The sequence below is a fragment of the Echeneis naucrates genome, chromosome 12 (genome assembly GCF_900963305.1).
Source record: "Echeneis naucrates chromosome 12, fEcheNa1.1, whole genome shotgun sequence".
In the NCBI taxonomy this organism is placed as follows: Eukaryota; Metazoa; Chordata; class Actinopteri; order Carangiformes; family Echeneidae; genus Echeneis; species Echeneis naucrates.
The window spans coordinates 7,011,921-7,033,865 of record NC_042522.1 but is presented as its reverse complement, the minus strand read 5'-3'; positions in this window follow the sequence as shown (position 1 = coordinate 7,033,865).

The window sequence follows — 21,945 nt, the reverse complement described above, 5'->3', positions numbered from 1 at the left end:
CAAACACACACACACTGACGAAGATCACAGGGTACACACTCACAGCTGCCGTCAGAGGACAAGGTTTATTTTAGAGTGAGGGAGTGTGTTGGTATGTCTGTGTGTGTGTGTGTTTGTGTACATTTACGCTTCAAAATGAGGCTTCGCCATGTGTTTCATTGTTGACCCAGCAAGTCATGGGCTCGTGCAAGGGTGTATACATATGTGTGTGAGTGTGTGTCAGGTAGCACCATCTGTTCCCTCGGTTTTTGGGCACCACATGCTTTAACAAAGATGATCTAGAATCAACAGAGCAGCTCTCTCACCTGTGACCGAGCCATCTGACTACAGTGTTTAGTGCTGACAATAGTAGATGTCATTGAATTGCTCATGCCAGCACCATTGTGCGTTTCTATGTTTCTTTATTTAAGATTATCAATGTTTTTTCTGGTGTTTAAAGAATGTAATAGGGAAAGTAACAAGCACAGCAATGTCCGTGAACTGCACTGAATGCAGTCCGCACATCCCATAAAGAAATAATTATTCAAATTATTATTATTATCATCCAACTGATTGTACCACGCAGTTTGCAACGCATTGAAGTTTTATGAGACCTTCATTTGAACCGAGGGCGAGTTTGAATGCGACTCACAGTTTCACAGCAGCACTTACTCTGAAGTAGCTTTGCCTATGAAGTGTTTTCTTTTTATCTCGGAGTCAACAGAGCATTCATTTTCACATTGACACAATGTTCCAGTAAGTGTCCAAACTAAATCTGGAAACTGCCCAACACAAGTCCACTGATACTAAACAATTCTAAATGGGGCAGTTAGAGGTCATCTGCTTCCTCTGCCAAGATCTTTCCAACAAGCTAGTTTGTGGGTGCAAGGGTGTGACTTGAAATCCATAGGGGTGTTTCTCAGAGCCCCAGGCTACCAGTGACCTTGGACTCCTTTTCACTATCGCGTTACAAGTTAAAGATTTCTTGAAATATGCATAAGACCCATCAGGCGTGTTAAATTAAACTCCAAGCTTTTCAAAAATGTACAATTCAAACTATACTTTCAATATACAATATACTGGATTTATCATGTCTGGATAATTAAGTCCACTTGTTTTGGCTAACTCCTGACTGGTTAATCCCCGGGGTCCATATTTGTAGTTTTTCGGGCAAACTCTTACTTCTTGAAATCCACTGTATTGTTTTTGCACATGGTTGTGTGCAAATCATTGCAAATGGGATTTCTAAATTACTTTACATGGGAGAACTGCATCCACTGAAGTATTTAACCAGCCGCACAGCAAGACAGAGCCAACCCAGTGCTGTCCAGTTTTGTGTTGTCTATGCACTCACTTGTGTCATAGTCTTTTTTTATTTTTATTATTATTCACTTAAGCACATTGAATGACCTCTGGGTATGATAATGGGCTGTACAAATAGATTTGCCCTTGTCTGTCCACATCCACATTAAAGGAAATTCAAGCTTTTTTATGTGGCACTCATATGAATTATAGAGATGTGGGAGCAATCAATAAAAGACCTTCAACCCCTTTTCTTTTTGGATCTATTTATAAAACTTGTCTGACAGGACATGTCTCTGAGGAAACCTTTGAATTACTTATAATTACTTTTTTTAGTCCCTGCTCCTTTAAGCAGGAAGAAACAGTAACTTGCTGATGAATGACCGACTCCTGAACATAAAGATGTTCTAATCCATCTTTGATGATAATTTGAACATTTTCTTATTAATTTTCCATCACGTTTCCTTGGAGTGACCCTGAATCTAAAGTCTTGCCATGTACTTGCTCCCACTTTTATCTTAACTTTTATCCACTTCTTTCTTCCTGTTCCCCACATCCGTCTGTTTTTATCTCCTTTTAGGCAATCTTTTCTTTTTCTTCAACAACTCTGTCTCAGTCTTATCCCGCTACTTCTGTTTTTCAGTCCATTTTCCTCTTCACCACGTTTCCCTTTTGTTTTTCATCTTTCCTCCCTCTCTCCTTTCCTCTCCTCCTCTCTCCAGGCAGCCAATTAATCTTGTCTAGTGCTAATTCCTCATGAGTGCCATTTAGTGGCAGCTCAGCAAGAGGATCCATAAGGATTTAATATGTTTATTAAAAGTTTGACTGCTGGTCGATGGAGACTTCTCTTCTCCCGCCGGTCTACTCTATGTCTCTGCCAGCACGACCATGCACGGCATATGTGTTTGTTTGGGGTTTTTTTCTGGGGGAATTCCTCAGGGCTGCTGCTTAGTAAATGATTTTCAATATCTGTGATACATCAGGTGGTAGAAATGAAACAGACAGTGAAGAAGAATTTCAGCAGGTTGCTTCTTGAAAGTATTTTTATTTATTTATTTTTTTGCCTTCACATTGTCAATTGCCATTTGAGTAACCAGGGCATTTACTTGTGGATTGTTTGAAAATATCAATGATTGAATCAGAAATATTGATGTGATTTAATGATGTCGGCACAGAATTTGATTGGATAAAGGGTCCGTCATAGAGGGGTAGAGCTATAGTATTGCTTTATTCATGCAGTCAGTTCATATTTGTGTGTTCATCTGTATACTGTGTTAGAAGATAGCAAAGCTGATCTTTCTGATCTTCTCTATTTGTTTAGATTTTCTGTATAAAGTTGTCCCACAGTTTATACTCCTTATTCATAAATAAAGTATTAGTCATGACTCAACATCTTTTTTTTACTTCTTCTTCTCCATTTTTTTTTATGTGTAAAATATAAATGTTTCCATTGTGACCTCAAAATTGCCGCAATGGAGCACAAATGTGTGTGTTTATGTTTTTGGCTGTTAACATTTATTGCTCCTGGTGGAGGTTAGAGAGACAATATAGGGTTAGTGTAAGGAATGCGTAGGGTGTAAGGCATTATTTGCCTAAAACACAGGATGTTGTAATAGTCAGAAACTTGGATGAAAACAAAGCAGCATTTTAAAAAGCTCCTTTGACTATTAGCAGTCCCAAACAAGTCTTGTTGACTCCAAGTCTTATGCTACTCGGATGAACCATTTGAAAATGTATTAAAGCTATTGACGATTAGCATGGCTGAGTGTCTAAATTAGTACATGTATAGAACTTAAACCTAAGTAAACCCCTCTGTAGAGGTCTGTACCCTATTTGCATACATTTTGGTTAATCTCTATCACGACACCTGTAATAACAAATGTTGTTAAGTGTGACAAGGAATTTGCAATGTCTGCGTGTTTAGGTCTGATGGATTTACGATTGAGAAAATGTTGTGTTTGTGTCTTTGTGGTGGCACTGGGTGACATTTGCAATATAAGGTAATAGCATATTCAGTAATAAATTTGCCTGGTTAAGTTTCCGTTTGCATACATTTATTGAGACCATCAGCCAAGTCGAGTTGTTGTTGAAATCCTGTGACGATGTCACAGTATATTAGATTTAAGACACACCAGGCACAAATAAGAGCTTTTTCTGTCGACATGTATTGTTGTCAACAATTTTTTTGCATTTGTTGTGCATGGACTACTTTAGCTCTTGGCCATTATACTGTGAAGCATCTGCCTTGATTTTCTGCATTAGAACAATGTTCTTACTGTGCACAAATGAATTACCTTTCTTTGTCTGTATTGTGTTTGGTAAATTGTTTTTTAAGTCTGTATATTTATAGGATTCTGGCTGTTTGGTTGCTGCCAGCACGTTTATATGTAGTGTCTGCTCCTGATTGTCAATACTCACACACATTTAATACTCTATTGGGAAGCAAGCGTGTTAGTGGCTGTGGCTGGAAACCACTTTTAGACTGCGTGTTGACACAATCTGATTTCTAAACTGGAAAGCAGCCTCGTAGAATTTTTTATTTGGCCCTTTATTTGCTGTGTGAGAGCAGGTTTAGAAATTACTCTGTCTGATTATGAACTAGAGGCTGGCTCTACTATTATAGCAGGTCAAAGTTTATTTTTTCACATGATACTCATTTTAAAATTTCTATGCAGTACCTTTTAGTCAGTTCAAACGTCTATTTTTTATTTTTGCCTCAAATAAAAGAATTTGCACTTCCTCTTTCTTTCATACAACATTTTCTATCATCTGCACCATCACTGTTGCTTTTCTTGCTTCCGTTATTCACAGCCAGTAAAATAAAGTGACTGATGTCCTCTGGTCCTGGGCTGTCAATCCCACCCTAACTGTGCCAGAACAAAAGTTGACAGCTGAGAGGAATAAGAGTGCAAAAGGAAAAACTTTGATTGCTTATATTTCTTCAGGCAGTCACAAAACAGGCTTATTTTCAGCATCAAAGTCACAGTACCTCATCTTACTGTGTTCATTAAGGACTGAGCAACTAGACACATTAATAAAATGGTTGTTTTGTTTTTGTTGCTGTTCCAGGTGTGGTTAAAGTATTTGCATTTGACTCCAAACTTAGACACTCAACACGTTCCCTATTTTCACAAAAACATACTTGTATGCATGTTTGAGAAGTATAAAACTGCTTCCTAATTTTAACCACAGAATCCTCTTGAGACACTGACCTGTCTTAAATGATTCTTGACCTAAGTGCATGCTGAACTTGTGCAGCAACAAATTTAAATTATTTATTTATTTATTTTATTTTTATTTTTTTTTTATTTTTTATTTTTTTCAGGGTTCAGCCCATGACCTTCTTATAGTGGGGCAACAGCACTAACCACTATGCCACCGTGATGCCCTTAAGTAGATTTGTAGAATTTAATCTGCCTGATTTATGAAATAAACAAGCAGTAATTGAACTGACTCAAACTTGGAGGTATTTTGAAATCAAATTTCTCTCCCTTACATCTCCAACACACCAGTCTGAGAGGCCTCGGTTTCAAACCTTTTTGAACTGGAGCCATATGAATGGTATCATTATAATCAGTCATGGAAAAATGGTTTGTTGTTATAATAATTTGTTTTTGTTGATAGTGGTAACTCAGTGACAACTTTTGGGCAAAATTTGGATTGTATTAGATCACTTTTCCTCAAGACTTTAGTTCAGCACAATGAATACCAACATATACAAAACCACTTCACGATGAGCTTTCAGTCTGAGAGATGAGGTACTGGATTGTGAGTGAAATACATTTTCCTCATCTGGCTGCAGGAAAGTCATTGTGACCTACTTTGTACACTGTACCCCACAAAAAAAGTTTTTCAAAGACTTTTTTTTTTTTACTTCCTGTCTCTGTCTTTAAAGTTGAAATTTTGTTATTCCTTGGTGACAGAAACGAGTTGAGTGATTTAATCTGCAAGGGGACAATCTGTCGATCCTGGGGAGAAAGCTGGCAGAGGAGAACTGCAGGACAATCTCAGATACCAGAGAGGCACACAGTTGAGATGAAAAGACGGAGAGTTGCACTTGGCAAACAAGATAGAAAGTAAACGTGAAACAGGGTTTGTGGGGCAGTTGTTTGACTGTGAAAGAAATTAAGGCAGCAATGAGGACAGGGGTCAAAGGAAAAAAATATGTCTTTTGTTTAGTATTGTTTTATTTTCCTGCAATAGACATGCACTGCCTTACAGTCAACAAAATTTATATCACATAGTGCATAATGCTTAGCGCAGGCCACTGGTTTGGTTCGGTTCCCGGCCTGGGGCCCTTCTGTGCAGAGTTTGCATTTTCTCACCATGCCTGTGTGGGTTTCCTCCCACCGTCCAAAGACATCATGTTTGTCCGTAGGTCTGAGTGTGAGTGTGAGTGGTTGTTGGTCTCTGTCTGTCTCTGCATGTTGGCCCTGTGATGGACAGCTGACCTGTCCAGGTTGTACCCCGCCCTCATCCTGTGTGAGCTGGGATTGGCTCCAGGACCCCCAGCCACCCCAAAATGGATAAGCAGTAGAAGAAGAATGTTGAAGATATATATTCTGCTAAATAGCACTTTATCAGGAAAACGCCCTTTAGGAGATAGGCACTTTGTAAATCCAAATGCAAGGAAGTATTTCATATTTTGTGAATTTATTGACGCAAGCATAAAAAAAAAAAAAAACCTTGTAAAACTAAGCCTAAGGTTATGTTCATTCAAATTACACTTCATATATATCATGTTCATTTTGTGATTTTGTTTCCATTATTCAGTGAATCAAGCAATTATGCTGTATTCAGTTGTTCACAAAGTGCTGAGTTGATAGTAACGCCTCAAACACAAAAAAAAAAAAAAGTCAGCAGTTTTAAACAGTGGCCACCACCCCCAAAACTGATTATGATCTTTATGGGGGCTATTGTTTTTCGGGACAGCTGGAACATAAAAACAGGCTGTAGCCAATTTTCATGTAGTGCCGGCTGACAAAACCACCGTGGATGGTCTGTTATAACATCTGAAAAGCTGTTCTTATTCATATAGCGACTTCTGTACAGGTTAGCACAGCATGAAATGTATTCACTCCACGTCAGTCTGTGAAATGATCTGAAACACTGATTCCTCTGTTTTCAGCTGAATTATTGTTTTGCCTTTGAACAGTTCAACCTTCATTTGTCTTTGAAGAACCTGCAGTTAATACTCTTTAAGGCTACACATACCAAGCCAAGACACACACACAGTACTCCTACATTTACAACCCATGACCGTACCTGCAGTAAATGATCCAGGAAATGGAATGCCGCTCAATCCCCACTTTAATGCACACTCATGGATACACGCTTTTTCAATGCAAATATTTTAAAGAAAGGATAAACTGCTGTTCTAGATGCACACAGAAATGCAAAATGACTCCTAAAGAACCAGCTGTGCACTTGTACACAAATTATTCCTTACACACACATAAACTTAAAGGCTTGAAATTCATCCACACATAACTTTTGGGACAGATGGAAAGTTATCAGATTCTGAGAAACTATTTCATGGTCTGTTTATTCAAAAATTAAATCTTCTCACCGTCTCACTTTTGCACATGCACTCACTCACTCACACACACACACACACACCCAACATGACTAGCGTTACATAAATGTGACAGACGGAAACAGTTTTATATTCCCATATTGGCCCATGTACCGAAAATGGTTTCTGTGAAATATAAATCAGAGTGTCTTTCCCTACACAATGTTTACATTGTATACTGCAAGCTCTCTAATTGCCCGTCAGAGGGATTTTAATCATATTCATCAAGATATTGTGACTTTTTAAAGATTTGTGGTTTATTTGCATAACATGTATGAATAAATTACAAGTATGCAAATGTAAACAGTACACAGTTTTATTACTGACTGACTGCATATATCTGCTCAATCAGCCAGAGTTTTCCCAGCTGAATGCCAAGTCTTATCATAGTGATCAATTTGTTCACCATCACAGTGAACGTATTAGCACTTTTAAGATGTTAACATCTGAAACGCACAACACGAAATACTGACTTGCAGCATTATTTAGTCATAAACCCAAGTATTGTGATACATATAAATGATACTGAAAGCTAAGGATGCTGAGGATGGCATGAGTGCCTCTACCAAAACTAATGTCAATTCAAGGAATAGATGTTAAAAACACAAATGTCAACCTGCTGGGGAAGAACTGGCGGACCACTATCCCAAGTGCCACCTGAGGAAGATATCAAGACATCAAGATGTACATGGATTGTGTTGTTTTTTTTTTTCCACCAGTTAGTCTAAACATGCATGTCTTTGGACGGTGGGGGAAACTGGAGAACGCGGAGGAAACCCACATGGGCACAGGAAGAACAGGCCACCCATGATCTTCCTATTGTGGCGTAACAGTGCTACGCGCTATGCCAACCGTACCGCCCTTTTGTATTCATCATCATGCAATTATTTTCATTCCATTACCATTACATCATTGCTTGTACTAATACGTGTGTATTGATGTGTATTTTGTCTTCATGGATGTGCGTATGAAGACACTGTCAGTCGATCCAGTGTATTTCACTGGCAACTCTGTAAATGGAAAACTCAGTCTGACTAAAGGGCAAGGTTAATGTATTTTGGTACGGTAGAGAGAAATAGGCTCCCCAAAAACGAGCTGCTTTCTGAACAGAGTATTTAGGTGTACATGAATAGAGACACACATAAAAAGCTTTCCAATCGCAGTCATAGGATGTCATAGTCCAGTATTCCTGTTTCTTCTATCTCTGATCTGCTCTCTGCAGGCTCCTGAGATAAACGGCTCTCCACTCAGGTCACCAGCTAATTGTCAATATGTCTGTCGACCATTTGGTGCCAGGCAGGCAGCATTCACCGGGTTATCAGATCTCTCTCACCAAAAACACCATCTGGAAACATCGATGATAGGAGCAGTGACCCAAAACACAAAACAGTTTTTGGGCAGGAAGCCACAGCAATGAGTTGAAAGACGCTGAAGCACTAAATAATATTTGGCTAACACAGTTACCATGTGAACTTTGTTGCATGATATAATGTCAACAGTCATGTTATCTTTTTTTTGTTTGTTTGTTTTTGTCATTGTCTATTGTGTGTGTATGTGTGTATGTTTTGAGATGCTTTAAGAAGATGCTTAAGAGGCTTTAAAGATGAACATGCTGTATAGACAACAAATTGCATACTTTGACAGTTACTTTGACAGCAGTTGCTTAAGCTGTATATCCAAACCACAGCACTCAACTTAACCTTAACCTAACTCACATTGGTGCCCAAGCAGGCAGGGCAAGTCAGTCAGTCAGTCAGTCAGTCATTCAGCACTTCAATCCATGCATGTCAGTCAGAAAGGCAACCTCTGAAAAATCCTAAAAACATAGAGCTTTCTAACAGATAGCGATGCACACAGTACTTGTACGTGTTTGTGTGCGTGTGTGTGTTTGTGTGCACAGACTGAACAGCCAGGAGCCCCTCTCCATTATCCCCAGTCAGTCTATAACAAGCTTTGAGACCCAGTACAACCCAACAGCTGTCAGTTACTGTCATCCACCAAACAAGCAATCAAAGACACCAAATACTGTGCACCAAGTACACACCCCCACACTGTCTGGCTAAACGCACACACACACACCTTATGATCACATATGGCTTTCGACTGACACTCTCTATACACACATATGAACACGCGGATGCATGCACACACACACACACACACACACTTGTATCGACTTCATCCAAGTCTATGCGCTCTAAATCTGTTATTCTTAGGACAGCGATTAGCTTCCCTCTTGTCACATTGTGCAATAAAAATTGGCCACTCAGGGTGAGTAGCTTGTTATTGCAGTAATTATATCCGCTGGTTATAATTCTCTGCCTACCACTCCTTCATTCTCGTACTATTTCTGCAATCTTTAGTTTTCTCATGTCCACTTATTACAAGCTATTCTGGGCCTGCTTTCCAGGGAGCCAGTAGCAAATGGCTGCATGGTAATTTGAAAACAGAGGCGCTAATGGAAACATTCATTGTCTTGGTCTATGGTTTTTGGACTGTTTTTAAGAAGAACAAAGAAAAAGGCTTCTTTAGCACTGAATCTTTGCTTATGAATATTTCCTTGGGAGGGTAAATTGAGAACAAGTCAAAAAGCCTACCCTGTACAAAGAGGCTCATAGAGTGCTTTGCTATACACAACGGACAACACGCCTGCTAAATGGCATCTCAATCAAGTTGTTTCTTTCTCTGGAATTCCAACAAAAAAGTAAAAATATTTCATATAAAGTTGATGTAGGCCTAGATTAGAGGGCACTAACCCTTAGACTGTGAAAGATGATAAAGATGGCTGTAGCCTGTATGGCGTTGCCCATAGGCTCCTGAAGAGCAGTTTTAGAATTTAACGTAGGCTCTCTGGACGATCATACACTTCTTAATTAAAGCAACATGCAGAACTTTATAAATGTTCTGCATGTTGGTGAATTATACAATCCATCCATTTAACAGTTCCACCAGTTATCGTTAAGGGAAAGTTAGCTCTAGAGACCAAAGCTGTTTATGTGCCAGGGCAAACACATTTATTTTTGCTGTGCTAAAGATTTCAACCTGGGAGTCTATGGGAATTGATTCACTTTGAGAGACAACCTCAGCTGGAGAGTCACAGGACTGCAGTTTCTGGACTTTACTCTTGCCTCTTTTGTAAGTCCTGGAGTTGCATTTGGGTTTGAAAAAGATTTCACTACATGCTTGATGCAGTTTGTGCTTTGCCTTTTGAGCTCTTAATGGTGGGAAGAGTTGTATATTTTGAGATAATAGTCCAAGGGTTTGTTTTTTCTTGGTCAAGTGAAGGATCCCAATGGAATATTGATAACGCAGAGGAGGGTCATGTCATTTAAAAAAATTACATTTGAAGCATGAAATATTCAAACCTCAATAACACCCTGGACAGGTCGCCAGTCCATAGCAGGGCCAACACATTGAGACAGACAGAGACCCACAACCGCTCACACTCACACAGACCTACAAGCCTTTTAGTCATCAATTCACCGTGGGTAAGATTCAGCTGCATTAATGTAACATATGTCATTTTTATAAAAGTGTCTTATTTATTATTATGTTTCATTTAGATTAAGAAACAGCAGCTGTTAGTGCTTGAAGCAAAACTCAAGCTGATAATGGCTGAAAATCATATGATCTAATCTGACTGCTTCCACAAATTCTGTTTTGAACAGTAAATTAACAGTCTAAATGTGTTGCTTGTTCTGTTTGTCATTGCCTCGCTGTACCCAATGTACTTTTCTACATTCTGGCAGAGACTGTTGTTTTGCCAGAGCGAGCGATTGATTAACCTGGACAGCAGGCCTCAAGCATTTCGGTCCAGAGCCTAAATAACAGCTGCTGAGGAGCTGCTGCAAAGGTGGCTTGGGACTGTCAGCTTAATGTTTCGAAGTTACACCAGAAACAGAGGGGTTATAAACTCAGCAACCATGTCTGTCATCTGGAAAAATAGGCAAACGCACATAGTGCTTTGCCAAGCCTGTGAGTGTGTGAAAGGCATTACCATCTTGCACAACTTCAAGTTTCCGCTGAAGTTAGTGTCTCTAGTCACCCTGAGGCAGTGTGTCATGGGGAGGGGCATCACCGAACATCTGCTGTATCATGTAAGCTCAGGTTCCACAGCAAGAGCTTGTTTCTTTGCACAGCAGACTGGGTTGATGTGTGCTGCAGAGGTAAATTAAAATAGCATTGCAAAATTTAAGGGACATTGAGAGGGCCAGCGGCCATCTGCTCGGGGTATCAGCCAAAAATGTCTAACCCCCACCGCCCCTGGTTTGGAAGGACTGTGATTCATAATGCAGATTTTTTCATAAGGTGCTCTGGATGTTTATATTAGGGCAATAATGGAACAGGAACATAAATTTCAGCTGGCTAAGGCTTATGTGTTCTGCGGAGAGCTAAACCACAAGCATAATATTCAGATATATCACTTTGAGTAAAGGTAGATATGACCAAAAAAAAAAAAAAAAACACTAAGGAATGCTAGTTTGACTTCCTAAATTGCAACATGACAGAAATGGACAAACAAACAGCCTGCAACACCTGGGAAAAGCCACAATAAGATTTTCATTCCATCATTAAAATTACTCTGAAGTGGGTAGTGATTAGTTAGTTAACCGGTCCTGTGAAAACATTGGAGCTACAAGGTTAGATATAACAGTTTTTATATATGTCAAAAGGCAGCAATAATCATCCTGTCGCTGAGAGGTTCTCAGATCATTTCAGATCCCGCATGAAGACAAAAAAAATATGTGGCCACGTATAGGCAGGAAATTAGACATGCATTAAAAAAAAAAAAAACCCCAACAGGTGATAGCTGGAGTTACACAAAAAATCGTTATGTTGAAGTTACTGAAAGCTGTGGAGTGTTTAAATATTTGAGTAGCCTTCTCAGGTCAGTTTTAAAGTGAGGTGGAGCGGCGGCCACGCTGGTACCACATTTTGTGACCAGTGAAGGCAGATAAATATAAAACAGTGAGACATAGAAACAAAATACAGCCATTTCTCAAATCCCTGACGAGGTAAGTACTTCTTGTCACACTCAATGGCATCTGTCTTCTTGACTTTAACCAGCCAAGCAGGTTAACCCTCCTTCTATTATTGCTCAGTCTACAGAGGATATGAAATTTAAACTTAATGTGCCACTTTATCAGAGATGTTGCAGATGGCTGGTTTGCAACTTAATTTTACTGTAAAAAAAAAAAAAGAAAAAAAGAAAGACCTGGCCGTTGTGTGCAGTACACAAAGAACGACTTAGAGAGCTTCTGTATGTCAGTGTTGCAGACAGGGGGTATTTCTCTATATTATACTCTATGTCATGTGTCAGCGTCACACTGTGACAGAAAATTACCAACAAAATTGAAAAGTGTGTCTCTAGTCTGTGGACATCTTTCAGCGTGGAGCCATCATGTTATTGTACATGCCCAATATAATATCAGCAAATTTCAAACTGAAGAATAGAGCCTTGTGTGATGCCTTCTTTGTGGGAAAAAGGAATCCAGCTGCTGTTACTGTCAGAAACTATATCGCCCAAAAAGAATTGCCGCTAGCCTCGATTTATGGTATATTCAAGGAAAAGGATGTCGGTATTTGTTGAAGTTTGAAAGCCTCAGCATTACAGTCTATTCTAATTGTGATGCTTCAACAGTTTTACAATTTGCAGATTTTTTTTTTTTTTTTTTAGAAACGTTTTTCAACTGATGGACTGCTAAGTGTTTTTTTTTTATATATTTTCTTAAAATATAATCTATTGAAGCGACATTTCAAGGCCATTTTCTGTTTGTTTACCCTCTTCTTTTGTGGCGTGCTCACTGAAAACACTGACCTTGTCACTCAGGAAAGTCGGTATTGTTTAATCAATACTTTTGTGACAAATTAGTGAACCTATGAGCTGTTACTTTTCTTCCTGATGTGTGTAGTTCGTATTTTTGTGATATTCTTGGTTATTAAGAACTCCAGGAAACATTAACTGTGGTTTTTGCACTGAGAAACAGTTAAATATGTTTTTGCCATCTCAGAGGGCCCATACCTCTAAATGAGCAAAGATTTGATAGCAGATAGAGATCCTCCCTGAGTTTTCCTCACCTCAGTCAGCTTGTCCTTGTGACCCGTCTATGGTTCCCTGTTGGCTTCCTGGCTGACAGATCGGTAGTGACCTGATGGTGCCTGGATGGCTGTGCAGGTGGCTGCTAACTGGCTGTTGGCTGGCTGTCTGAACAGCTATCAGCTGCTGCCTGGCTGCATCGCTGGTTACCTACAGCTGCCAGGCTGTGGGATGTAGATTGGCTACTGCTACACTGATTGGCTTGTTCTCACCTCACAGGACCGAATGGCTGGGTAAAATAAAATCAAAGCTTGTGACCCTGAAAAAGCCACAGTAATTTTCATAGTCATCTTTGTGAGGCATCTTAGCTTTCATATGTAGGAACATAGGGGAAAATGGTGCATATTTATTTGTTCATTGTTTCAATTAGTAAGTTGCAGTGCTTTTTCATTTTGACTAATGTGATAGACTTTGCACTCACCCTGGGGCAGACAGCACAACCATTGCACAGTTTGCCAAATAAATTTCAGTTTTCTAAAATGATTTCATCATTTGCTTTTAGTGCTAACTGCATAGGGGCGGATTTTGCAGCAATATACAGGCCACTGGCTACCCACCATGGCATAGATTTACTGGTGTGAGTTTCCTTCTAAATATTTCCTTACAATGCATTTTACAATTGCCTACAATTACATTTTGTAGACAAATGTATCAAATTTCTCCAGAATTAAAATAATCTCAGTAAAAAGACAGGAGCTCATGTCTTTAACATATTCTCAACCATATACTCCCAACTTTGCTTCCTGTGTCTTCAGACTATCAAGACATTTTGAAGTTTTTCATTCTAGTGTTTTTGGCTTGTGATCAGCAATATATATTAAAAACAACAACAACAACAAAAAAAGAAAAAAAGAAAAAAAGGCAACGGCCATTGTATTGCCACTGCCTGTTTTGTAATTGCCTCTCTGTGTGGCAGTTTTCATTGCTACCACCAGAATCTGCCAAGGGACAAAATAAGAGGCACTTCATGCATGTAATGGATGTGATGGCACAGGTGTAAAATGCAGTAAAACAAAGGCTGAGCTCGGTTCATTTTCTGGGTCCCGGTGCTGCACTGCCATGTTGGCAAATCAGTCATCATTAGGGTTAATAGAAGCACCTGCTTTATGCACTATGACAAGTCAAATATCTGCAGTGAAAAAGGCCTTTGAGTGGTCTCAGTCAGCAAGTGTGTGTCTGGTAAAGAGCTACACATTTCTGACAGAGAGAGGCTTCTCACAGCCTTCTGTTGCCTCCAGTCATTTTTGAACAGCACCCCTGGGACCTGCAGCGCTTAAAAACACTTATGGCTAATAACAGTAACTGCAGCTGTTGGTAAATTTTTGAGGACAATAATCTTAAACCTTTTGGGTTCAGAGCCACGTGAAGGCGTTTTCTACTTTGTGGGTTTGAATCAAGTCATCTCCCTCTCTGTCAATACTGTCTGGTGCAGTTGTGTCCTTTGAGTAGCTTATTGATTCAGTATGGATTGAACGGCCATCACTCATCAAAATACTGACCTAGCACTAACTGCCTGGTGCCTCCGTGAATGTAAACTCCTGTTATTGGAGTTGTAAGGACTGTAGCAAAACAAATGTGTGCAAACAAGCACTACTTGACCTGACAAGCAGACCGATGTGCACCATGACAAATACAATCTCAAAATTGTGTACCAGGCACATTTTTCAGACCAATTGTCAACAGTAACGTAGAAATGAATGCTGAACACTAATGGATTGTTAATGCAGGTCTCAGCAAAGTTTCTGATTAATTGAGCCAGGTCCATAATAACACGGTGATGATGTTAAACTTAAGTGTGAAAACCTGCAGGGAAAAAAAAAACTAAAAGATTAGCAACTCTGCAGTGGGTGTTTATACTGTAGGGTGATAATTGGCAGTCCACAGCTGCGTTAGCAGCATATACCAGAACAAAGCCATGAAAAGAAGAATAATATGGACATTAACATTGAGATAAGATAAGAGAGATACAAGAGAACACGATAGATGCAGTGACTCAGAGAAGGGAACTGAGTCATCACCAGCATCCAGAGCAGCTTGACGAGCAGCTGAATCACTGAGAGGTGATTAGGTCACAGTCAGCCAGCCAGACTACTGGCGTTTTATTTTTGCATATGAATCCCACCTAAAGCATTGATACCATGCCAGATGAAATTGTGTTGATATCTTTGCAACCAAATACATTTTTGACCAATTTTGATTACAATTTTTTGCCAGTTTTTTTTTTTTTTTAAGATTTTACTTCAGTTATTTTTTGTAATGTTATTTCCAATATACTTGGCTCAGTTTGAACAATTTTCTACTGAATCCCTGATATTTTGATGATCCCTTGACTGTTTTTCTGCCATTAGCAGAGTAAGATAATGTTATTACTTATTCAGTGCAATATCCCAACAACTGATGGATGCATTCCACGGACCGTAATATCAGCCGCATTGTGACCAGTAATTATTTCTGTCATTGTGTGAATCTTCTAAGTCTAACGTATGTCCATCTGTATAGCATTCCTCATAGCAGAAATTTGTCAAATGTGGGATATATCTCAGTTCAAATCTGAGATTGTGGACATGGCAAATATCATATCTGCTTGTGCATGTTTAAGTCCTGAAAGCCCTTCTATAGACACACTGCCAAGTGTATGGTCCGTCTAACATTTTGAGATTAAGTGCCTAAAGAGTTTAAATCTTTCTTCAGGATAAACGACTGAGACTGTCAGACCTAGATAAGACTTCTAAAGGACGGGGAGTTTTAAAAAAAAATAAATAAATAAAAAAAAAAAGCTGAGAACTTAGTGTGTTAAATTACTTTGTTGAAAGAGGAACTTTAAAGTTAAAACTAGTTTTGATTGGGAAAGCAGACAGAATGAGATCAATGCTAACAAATTAGTAAACTTAATTAAAGGCGGCACATCAAAGTGGCCGAATTGAATGTGTTTAAAATTGTGGCTGTGCTGTAAATATCCAACAGGACTGCAGCTTGGTGTGAATTTCCTTTCTACACACACGCACACTGCCGATGGAGTCTGCAGCTGTCTGTTACGTGCTAATCACTAAGGTCCAGTCACTGTCATTGTGTTGCTTCACCTCTTTCTCACTTTTGCTTCAGCTCCTCAGTTACTGTCTTCTTTTCTCCTCATACGTTTCTAATTTTATAATATATGTATCCGTCAATGTGTTGCTCTGCTATATTTAAGTTAAAAGTATTCCTAATGTGTTTGTTGTATATTTTGTCATATTGTTGTGGCATTGTTTGTTCTTGCCAAGACACCTACAACTGCATCTGTAGAAAACAATATATTCAGTGAGAAGGCTTTGACCTTTATATATCGCTGTATCTCTCCATATTTCACACGTTTTTTTACTCTCACTTGCATAAAAAAAAAGATACAAAACGCCACAAAAATATTTTTTTGGATCCTAACGTCCGTATCTGATCTGGCATATTATATGTTTCCATATTAGTGTTGAATATTCGTGCAAAACTGTCAGCTGGTTTTATTCGATTATAAGGGACTCACACCGAAACCTGACATTTACAGCTGCTGCTGGAGGAAGCAGAAATATGTCCTGCAATCAAAATCAATCACAGCTTCACTGGTGACAGAGTGTCACACACTCGTCTCGTCTGTTGAGTTGTTTTCCAGGGCAATAAGAAAATGTGACCAATATACAACAGTGGTAAAATCTTTAAGGTGAATCGTCATCCCTGTAGACATTTGAGCTCTCTCCTCACTTTGTGGAGGGAAGACATCAAAATGTTTCATATAACCGACCAGGTAATGAGGGGCAGTGAAGTCTGCAGGTGCAGGCGCGCATACCTCCTTACTACCACGACAACATACCGTGCGGAAAATGGAGAAAGACGAAACTCAAGTGTGTATGCGTGGCATGTAAAGTGAATTTCAATAAAAAATAAAATAGATAAATACATAAAAAATAAAAATCAAATAATATCCATAGTGTCGTCAAACCGCGGTACAGGAGCATAATGAATAATGGATAGTTAATTACATTGGCTGTAAGATAAATCTATTAACAATACCTTCAAGCAAACATGGACTGTGACATAAGACGGAGGAAGTAAAAATTCTGTTAAATCGCAAATTATAATGGAGTTTATTGCTTTGAATCTTCTCAGCTGAGTTTCTCAGCCTTTATGTCCAAGCCCCTTCTTCATTAAGAAAAACTTTGCACTAATTAAAGCTTTAAAATTAGAACTAAGGAGAACCATCACGTTACATCATAAATAAATCCCTCTGAGTGGACATCCTTCCTTTATATGAAAATAGTTCCCAGCCTTTCACAACGTATACATCAGATACTGAGAATAGGTTTCTATTTGGGAATTAAAACTGTAATCAGATTGTCCCCATGGGCTGACAATGAGTTTCATCCATCCACTCACCAAAGGGAATAGATACGATAAAAACATATTCTACCAGGCAATAAACAGCACAGTAAACAACACAAAGGGAGCAAGGAGATAACGCATAACAGCAGTGGACTGCGGTTTTAACAAGTGTTTCTGTAACAATACTACGGCAAACAGGTTTAAAGATTGCTGTTAATTTTTTTGTGGCCTGGAGACCTGGAGGCTTATTCAGAAAGTCCCACAGCGCTCACAAGCTTTCTTATCTTGATTTGCCCAGAGTTAATGTTATCAGTTGCAGCTCCTCAGTGTGAGTGTATCTTTCATCGTCTAGTGGGGTTTTCTGTGTGTGTGTGGGTGAGTTGTTGGTTTTTTGGCTTTCTTTTCAATAAAATATCTGATGGCAGAAGAAGACATATTTAACTTTAACTCTGCAGATCTGACCATTTCTCTCCCTTTCCAATGAGGGTGTAGCGATTCTTGGATATAGCTGCATCTTTATTCAGTTTATCTTGCAGACACCAATTAATATTATAATCCAACAACCCTCTGGGTTGGGAGTCTGGGTCTGCACTGAGTTACCACAACTAATATTACATTTCTGAAATCCATCTGCTTATGAATTCTCGTGGTAGGTACAAAAATCCTACACTGCCCTGTGGGGCTATCGATTGTATCTGTTTCTCTTGTCACAGTTAAAAAAAAAAAAAAGAAAAGAAAAGGGATAACACCAACCAACAGCTGCTTCATCAGCTCTTATACTGATAAATTATCTTGGAGGTGGTGAAGGAGGGAAAGGACAAAGGGGAGGATAAGGAAGAGGAGACTAAAGAGGGAGATAGAGAGGGGAAATGGGAGGAATGTTGCATGGCGATAAGGAATAGAGATAAGAGAAAGTGAGAAAGGGGAAAAGTAGGAATGAAGAGGGAAACAGATGAGAGGAAGACGGCACAGGGAGTACAAAAACTGAACAAGATTTCTGATTTTAGTGCAACCTTTAGTTGGTACACAATGGAGATATTATAGAAGACATCATCCATAGAAACACAGTCTTACAATTTTCTTAAGATGGTGTCACAACCTGGATTTTAGGCCATGACAAAACTGGGAATGGACACAGGATGACCAAGAATATAAAGAAAAAGAAAGAAAGAAAAAGGCCCAGGGACCAAAATATCCTGATTTTTGGAACCTACAATGGCTAAAACTACAATTGTGTCCTACAATCTCACAATTCCCATACTGTATGGTTTTGTGTCGCCACATGATGTGTAATATCTCTGGCGAGAGACTGTACACATCTCAGGGGCTACATGGTACACCCAATGGAAAGTTAGCAGCTGAGAAAATGTCGATATATGCATCCAAAAAGTGTCATAATCACTAATTCATATTTTTCACAATACAAAGGGTTGACTTATTTTCACAGAAATATTATTCAGATTCTTTCTTAGTGATGTAACTTGTAATCTGCATCATTGTTGCAATTCACAAGTCTCTTACTGCCCTCTGCTGATCATTCAGATTACAACAAAATTGACTTTTTTCTTTATCTTTCCTTTTTTTTTTCTCAGTTTACGTAGTTTGCCTCTGTGGCTTGTATTTAAAAGCATCTTTTTTTTTTTTTCTTTGTCACACTAGAGAGTCTTCCCATGCCATGAAAACCATCATTCTTTGTTCATTTTCATTACACCAGCCCGGCAAGACTCTGGGTCCCAGCTGTGAGTTTTCATCCTCCTTTGAAGTCTGCTACTGGTCTGATTTAAAATGGAGCTCTGAGGCAGAGCAGAGTCATGGTTGGTCTGAAAAACTTTGACAGAAATCATGATGTATGCATGCAATTTTGATTTTACAGTGTTAATTTTGATAGATAGCAAGTGCTATGCCCTCAGTTTTTCTGAGAGCTTATTTGATAACATCACTTTTTAAGTTGATGTTTTAATCATGTTTCGGTTGTGTTTTTTTTTTTTTTTAAGCCTCCCTATGTTATGAAAAGAAAAACCCTCTGTTTACCCCTATTAGACCAACACTGTGTGCTTGCAGGAGCCAGCTGTGAGAGTTTCCAGCTTTGTTTGAACTGTGATGCTGAGGTGATGTGAAATACAGATCCAAAGATAACTTGCATTTGGCTGGAAAATTCTAAAAAGATGCACGACTGATTTGCTAAAGGGAAAGTTTAATTTCAAGGCTGTGAAATTGCTTTATCAGTTCGACAGATACTTTCTCACTCAAATAACAACTACTGATTTGCTCATATTTCTCTCCGTGGGTCAGCCAATCTTCTCTCCAACGTTTAATTCTGCAGGGCTCTGAGTCTCAGACCAGAGCGGAGTAGAAAAAACAAGGCTTGAAGGCGAGAGACCATTGGACTGACAGAGACATGATTCCAAATGAATGCTTATATTTGCTGGATGTATCAAGCGTCTGCTAACACGACAGCTCCAGTAACATTTTGAGGTTGTAACATGTCAGCTCTGGTGCATGGTGCACAGATGGAGTGGGAGGCTGCTGTGTCAGAGCTTCAGAAGAAACGCACTCAGACTACAAACTGGAACAAGATAATAAGTTCCAATGTAACATGTTTGAGATAAACAACCTAATAGTGTATAATATAAAATTATCGATGGTTTCAGGTGTTAAGTTCAGGGTCTGACCGTGGTAATTTTATGATACTGCAGTTTGTCAGGCGGAGTGTTTTTAATAATTTTCTTTTAAATTCAGATTAAGTCAGTCTGTTGTATTCTCCCTCCCCACAGTCACACCCAACCCTGTCTTCAGTTTCTTCCGGTGCTTCCCTCTGTTTCACGTTCTTCCCACTTTCTCATCTTAGCATCCACAGCGCCAACTGAGGCGGCAGATTAGTGGGCAAGAGGCTTGCTCACGGCTCCCTCTAATTGGAGCCTACCAAGCTATTAGCCCTGCCTGCATCTACCGCCCGCTCACTGTTCAGCTGGGGAAGAGGTTGAAAAAAAAAAAAAAAAAAAAAAATCTTTTTAAACCAATATCAGCTCCACTGTGACAGCCTCAATGAACCAAAAAGGTCAGAATCTCAGAGGTGTAAATATGCTTGACACATGGTAGAAATGTTGGTACAAGGTGTGTGTCTGTGTGCTTAGAATATTAAGACTAGCTTCCATTAATGCAATCCAACAAATGATAGTAAAATGTAATTATAACAATAATTATCATACAATTTTACCACCAATTAAAATCACAAAGTCCTAACAAAGGAGATTATATTCTTCATGTTCATTACCTTAAATACAATGTTGTTTTCATACTTCATTTCCACCTTTACTGGCAAGAGGCTCTCTCAACATTCACAAACAGATTCAAGTCTACCTGCATTGTTTGTCATTCAGAGGTGCACCTGCTTTCTCAAACTCCTATGATTGTGATTTCTCCATTGCAAGGTGTGTTTGCGTGTTGGAATGCAAATCATTGCTGTAAGTTATTGTTTTGAGGTGAAGTTTGTCATTATTTTGAGATTGTTCTAAGATTAGTTTCGTATTATTTTGAAAAACTTTCTGGCACTAGCCATTATTTTGGAGATGTGTTTTTGATTATTTTGAGATATTACATCATTATTTCAATGTGTTGCTCATTACTTTCTGGAAACAGTCATTATTTCCAAGGCTTTTCATTATTTTGTGAGGGATTTATTTATTTATTAATTTTTTTCTTATAATATTTGAGACAGCTAATTTAAAGTAAATTGTTAATTTTTGGAGAAATCCAATCAATATTTTGAGATGAGCCTCCCATCATCTTAGATTTGAAGTCATTATTTGGAGATAAGGGTCCCATTATTTTCAGATATTAAGCCATTATATGAGATGCATTACACTTTTTATATACAAAGATATCAAGTCAAAATTGTGAAGTGTGTTTTCTTTTTGAACACCTCATTATGAAGTCTCTCACCACTGCCAACAGCATTACCAACAAGAAACTCAAAATAACAAAAAGAAAAAAAAGTTTTCTCACCTGCCTCATACTTGGCAAATAGTTAGCATACGAGTTTATTTTGTATTTATTTACTGGAATTCATACAGGTTGCACAGCATGTTATGATGTGAAGATGCAAATTCTATTAATCAGTTCTGATAAAGCACATTTGGCATCATTAGCTGTGTTGGGAGAACAATATTCTACCGCAACAGTGCTGGAAAAGACGAGCCACAAAAATTTTGGCAAAGCCACCAAGATATCATCCCTTCCCTGCCAGTGACAGTGGCTACACACAAAAATTGAAATGAACAGGCACGCACACAAACGCACTCACACGCAAACACTTCTCGCTGTCTGTGCAGAGATAGAAAAGATATATCTTGTACACACACGCACACACACACACACACACACACACACACACACACACAGAGAGTCTCAAAGGAGTGATGAAATAGATGAGAAGAGGATCCACGGTGAGCCTGGAGGACTGGATAAATATTGACCTGAATGCATGAGGTCCGACGCAGTACGTAAAAAGATCTATACGATTACACAGACTCACACAAACACAAACATACACTGGAACATCCATGCCCTTAAAGAACTTTTAAAGAACTCTATGAACTATACCTGCAAACGGCAGCTTAACAAAACCTGGAGTCAATATTAATAT